General features: G+C 48.1%; 1 pseudogene; it reads left to right on the top strand.

Moving 5' to 3' along the window:
* Window positions 1-2758, top strand: part of LOC126566633 (large subunit ribosomal RNA) — a 6743-nt pseudogene extending 3985 nt beyond the window's left edge.
* Window positions 2759-6144: the final 3386 nt, after the last annotated feature.

A 6144-nucleotide genomic window follows, 5' to 3' on the forward strand; every position in this document is an offset into this window, starting at 1 on the left:
CGCGAATGGCTGCCCGGCGCGCAGCTGTTGTCGGCGATGGAGGTGGTGTTGGGGGCCGCCCACCTCGCTGTAACTCCCTCGCTCTCGCCCGTGCCGCGTTCCTCGCAACGTTCCGGCGCTGGTTACGAGCGACGGCCACCGAGTTGTCAGGGAGGTGTGCGGCTGACGGCTGACCCTGCGCAGCCAACAGCTCCCTTTCCGCGTTCCAACCATCCTGGAGCTCGTCCGTGACGCCGGCGACGAACTCACAGATGCTGCTCCAACGTTCCGGGCTCTCGAGCAGAGCGGCAACGAGACCTTCGGGGGTGATCTCGCTCGTACTACCCGCCTCGAGCAGCCTTCCGCGTTCAGTGGCGAACCTGGGGCAGCTGAAAACGGCGTGTTCCGCCGTCTCAGCGACGCCAGGACATCTGGGGCAGTCCGGGGACGACGTGAAGCCCATCCGGCACAGGTAGTCACGGAAAAAACCGTGACCGGACAAAACCTGCGCCAACTGGAACGTCACGTCTCCGTGTTTCCGTGACTGCCATGTCCTCACGTCAGGTATCACTCGATACGTCCACCGAGTGAACCGACTGGCGTCCTCTCTAGCAGCATCCGCGTCCCACTGCTGCTGCCACTGCCCGTAGGTACGGTCGCGCTCCATGCTCTTTACACTCGCTCTCGAGTGTTCGTTCGCAGGATCCTGCAGACGTTGATGCACCCTGCTGTCCTCCTCGATCAGCAGGCATATCGGGATGAGACCGGCCAGCAGCACGGCCGTCTCTCCCCTCACCGTCCGGAAAGCCCGACACACCCGAATGGCCGTCGTTCTCTGCACACGCTGCACCAGTCTGTGACACTGTTGCAGCTGCAATCCCTCCGACCATACTGGTGCCCCGTAGCGAAGGATGGAGTCCGCAACGGCCGCCAGTAGTCGGGCACGTGACGATTTCGGGCCACTGTGGTTCGGCATGAGGCGCGTGATGGCTTCCGCAACCCTCATGGCCTTCGCTGCAACCTGCTGAACGTGCGGCAACCATGACAGGTGGTCGTGCAACCAAACTCCAAGATAGCGGATGGAGCGCTGGGATTGCACGACCACTCCCCCGATGTTGATGCTGACGACCGGATGACGCTTCAGGGTGGAGATGAGCGTCATTTCCGTCTTCTCCGGAGCCAACGAAAGACGGTTCCGGTCCAGCCAGGTCGTGATCGCCGCGATGGCGCGTTCAGCAGTTGAGGAAGCGGCTTGGGGTGTCGTTGCGGGGACCAAGACTACAAGGTCATCGGCGTAGCCAATAACCTCGGCCCCCTCAGGCAACTGGACACCCAGGACCCCGTCGTACAGCACGTTCCACAGCGTGGGTCCCAATATGGAACCCTGTGGAACTCCCGCGCTGATGCTGCGCTCGACGGGGCCCTCGCTGGTGTCGATAACCAGTCGCCGATCCTCGAAGTAGCTTTTCAGCATCCTCTGCAGCGACGACGGTACCCCCTTGTCCCTCAACGCGCTGGCGATGGCCTGCCAAGGCGCAGAGTTGAACGCGTTGCGGATGTCCAGGGCAACCACCATCAGGCAGCGCTTGTCTCGGGCATTGGTACGATGAAAGGACATGGCCTTCCTGCCCGCTTCGACAACACGCTGGATCGCACTGATGGTGGATCTGCCCCGCCGGAATCCGTACTGTTCGTCCGATAATCGTTCCGCATCTGGTTCCTCCAGGAACTCGTTCAGCCGGTTAAGGATTAGGCGCTCCAACACCTTGCCGAGTGCATCAAGCATGCACAGCGGCCGGTAGGAGGAGCTTTCCCCAGGAGGTTTGCCAGGCTTTGGCAGCAGCACCAAGCGCTGCCTCTTCCAGGGCGCTGGAAACGCACCCCGGTCCAGGCAGTCCTGGTACAAACGGACGAAAACCTCCGGGTACTTCCTAATTGCCGTCTTAACCGCAGCATTGGGGATACCGTCCAATCCAGGCGCTTTCCTGTTCGCCATTGTTCCCACGATGCTAAGCAGCTCGTCCGCAGTAACGGGGGTCAGCGATGTCCTCTGCTCCTCGGTGTCCGTACTCGGCAATTCGGAGTCCGGCCAGACAACAGGCGGATGAGTTGGAAACAGATCGTTGGACAGGGATAACTGGCTTGTGGTCGCCAAGCGTTCATAGCGACGTGACTTTTTGATCCTTCGATGTCGGCTCTTCCTATCATTGTGAAGCAAAATTCCCAAAGCGTAGGATTGTTCACCCTTTCAAGGGAACGTGAGCTGGGTTTAGACCGTCGTGAGACAGGTTAGTTTTACCCTACTGGTGTGTGCATTTGTGCTATCTTAACGGAATTCCTGTGCAGTACGAGAGGAACCACAGGTACGGACCACTGGCTCAATACTAGTTCGACCGGACTTTGGTATGACGCTACGTCCGCTGGATTATGCCTGAACGCCTCTAAGGTCGTAACCAATCCGAGCTGATAGCGCTTCAAACCCCCATAGGCAATCGTAAGCTAGCGGGCCTAACAACCCTCCGAGATACGCTGGCGCTGCCTCGCAGCCTGGCGCCTCATCCCCGCTTCTAGACTTGGCCGCATCGCGCAGGGTCGCACCGCACGTGTTAGTACCTGACCATAGGGAACACTGGTGGCAGCTGACCTCGCCGACCGTGGACTTGACTAGTTTCGATGCCTACCGACCGCCCGCAAACGACGGGACTTCAGGCTGGGAGCTGCGAGTTGTAGAGATGCGTTCGCATCGATCCTCTCAGGCGACCCATGCTTGGTGGTGTATTCGTGTGTACTGTCGCACCTTTCCGGGTGTGTTCAGTATGCACGATGAATGAGTTGGAAAACGAAAGACAGAGAGAGAATTCAAATGTTACTGAGCATATAAGCGAAGAGTGTGTGGGTTCATAAGAATGTTGATCATATGCAGTTGATACCGGTACGGGTCCGTCATTACTCCTCCACGGAGTGATGATCGGTTTGCTTGAAGGGGGCAATACGCATCGTTGACTTACCTACGGGTAACCCGCTTACGAGTGGGTCGATTGCTGTCGGGGCAAGCAATCGGGTTAGCGCCGTATCCGGATATAGAGAGTAGTATGGGGTGATAATGATTAACATGTCGAGTGATGGCTGCACCTCCTAGTGGAAAGTTCAAACGTGACGGTTGCTTCGCTACGGGGTACTAGGTACCTCTTAGAGGAGCAATGGAGTATGGAGTCCAAATTGAATGTTTGGACTTCAAAAATTTCTCTAAGTCCGGTACTTAAATCCCTCGGACATAAACTCACAAAATACATGTTATTGCATTAAAAATTTTGCTAACCTAACAAGAGATGAAGGCAAGTCGAATTGGTTGGTCGGAAACCAAAAATATCACTAAGTTCGGGACTTGGGTACAAACCGAAAGTTAATATGATGTCCCTGAACATGCATATAAGTTCGAGTATTGATATTATAAACCTAACAAGAGATGAAGGCAAGTCGAATTGGTTGGTGAGAAACCAAAAATATCACTAAGTTCGGGACTTGGGTACAAACCGAAAGTTAAAATGATGTCCCTGAACATGCACATAAGTTCGAGTATTGATATTATAAACCTAACAAGAGATGAAGGCAAGTCGAATTGGTAAGTAAGAAACCAAAAATATCTCTAAGTTCGGGACTTGGGTACAAACCGAAAGTTAAAATGATGTCCCTGAACATGCATATAAGTTCGAGTATTGATATTATAAACCTAACAAGAGATGAAGGCAAGTCGAATTGGTTGGTCCGAAACCAAAAATATCTCTAAGTTCGGGACTTGTGCGCAAACCGAAAGTTAATATGATGTCCCTGAACATGCATATAAGTTCGAGTATTGATATTATAAACCTAACAAGAGATGAAGGCAAGTCGAATTGGTTGGTCCGAAACCAAAAATATCTCTAAGTTCGGGACTTGGGAGCAAACCGAAAGTTAAAATGATGTCCCTGAACATGCATATAAGTTCGAGTATTGATATTATAAACCTAACAAGAGATGAAGGCAAGTCGAATTGGTTGGTCGGAAACCAAAAATATCACTAAGTTCGGGACTTGTGCGCAAACCGAAAGTTAAAATGATGTCCCTGAACATGCATATAAGTTCGAGTATTGATATTATAAACCTAACAAGAGATGAAGGCAAGTCGAATTGGTTGGTGAGAAACCAAAAATATCACTAAGTTCGGGACTTGGGTGCAAACCGAAAGTTAAAATGATGTCCCTGAACATGCATATAAGTTCGAGTATTGATATTATAAACCTAACAAGAGATGAAGGCAAGTCGAATTGGTTGGTGAGAAACCAAAAATATCTCTAAGTTCGGGACTTGGGTGCAAACCGAAAGTTAAAATGATGTCCCTGAACATGCATATAAGTTCGAGTATTGATATTATAAACCTAACAAGAGATGAAGGCAAGTCGAATTGGTTGATAAGAAACCAAAAATATCTCTAAGTTCGGGACTTGGGTGCAAACCGAAAGTTAAAATGATGTCCCTGAACATGCATATAAGTTCGAGTATTGATATTATAAACCTAACAAGAGATGAAGGCAAGTCGAATTGGTTGGTCCGAAACCAAAAATATCTCTAAGTTCGGGACTTGGGTGCAAACCGAAAGTTAAAATGATGTCCCTGAACATGCATATAAGTTCGAGTATTGATATTATAAACCTAACAAGAGATGAAGGCAAGTCGAATTGGTTGGTCGGAAACCAAAAATATCACTAAGTTCGGGACTTGGGTACAAACCGAAAGTTAATATGATGTCCCTGAACATGCATATAAGTTCGAGTATTGATATTATAAACCTAACAAGAGATGAAGGCAAGTCGAATTGGTTGGTGAGAAACCAAAAATATCACTAAGTTCGGGACTTGGGTACAAACCGAAAGTTAAAATGATGTCCCTGAACATGCACATAAGTTCGAGTATTGATATTATAAACCTAACAAGAGATGAAGGCAAGTCGAATTGGTAAGTAAGAAACCAAAAATATCTCTAAGTTCGGGACTTGGGTACAAACCGAAAGTTAAAATGATGTCCCTGAACATGCATATAAGTTCGAGTATTGATATTATAAACCTAACAAGAGATGAAGGCAAGTCGAATTGGTTGGTCCGAAACCAAAAATATCACTAAGTTCGGGACTTGTGCGCAAACCGAAAGTTAAAATGATGTCCCTGAACATGCATATAAGTTCGAGTATTGATATTATAAACCTAACAAGAGATGAAGGCAAGTCGAATTGGTTGGTGAGAAACCAAAAATATCTCTAAGTTCGGGACTTGGGTGCAAACCGAAAGTTAAAATGATGTCCCTGAACATGCATATAAGTTCGAGTATTGATATTATAAACCTAACAAGAGATGAAGGCAAGTCGAATTGGTTGGTGAGAAACCAAAAATATCACTAAGTTCGGGACTTGGGTACAAACCGAAAGTTAAAATGATGTCCCTGAACATGCACATAAGTTCGAGTATTGATATTATAAACCTAACAAGAGATGAAGGCAAGTCGAATTGGTAAGTAAGAAACCAAAAATATCTCTAAGTTCGGGACTTGTGCGCAAACCAAAAGTTAATATGATGTCCCTGAACATGCATATAAGTTCGAGTATTGATATTATAAACCTAACAAGAGATGAAGGCAAGTCGAATTGGTTGGTCCAAAACCAAAAATATCACTAAGTTCGGGACTTGGGTGCAAACCGAAAGTTAAAATGATGTCCCTGAACATGCATATAAGTTCGAGTATTGATATTATAAACCTAACAAGAGATGAAGGCAAGTCGAATTGGTTGGTCCGAAACCAAAAATATCTCTAAGTTCGGGACTTGGGTGCAAACCGAAAGTTAAAATGATGTCCCTGAACATGCATATAAGTTCGAGTATTGATATTATAAACCTAACAAGAGATGAAGGCAGTCGAATTGGTTGATAAGAAACCAAAAATATCACTAAGTTCGGGACTTGGGTACAAACCGAAAGTTAATATGATGTCCCTGAACATGCATATAAGTTCGAGTATTGATATTATAAACCTAACAAGAGATGAAGGCAAGTCGAATTGGTTGATAAGAAACCAAAAATATCTCTAAGTTCGGGACTTGGGTGCAAACCGAAAGTTAAAATGATGTCCCTGAACATG

Source organism: Anopheles maculipalpis, assembly GCF_943734695.1.
Source record: "Anopheles maculipalpis chromosome X unlocalized genomic scaffold, idAnoMacuDA_375_x X_unloc_132, whole genome shotgun sequence".
In the NCBI taxonomy this organism is placed as follows: domain Eukaryota; kingdom Metazoa; phylum Arthropoda; class Insecta; order Diptera; family Culicidae; genus Anopheles; species Anopheles maculipalpis.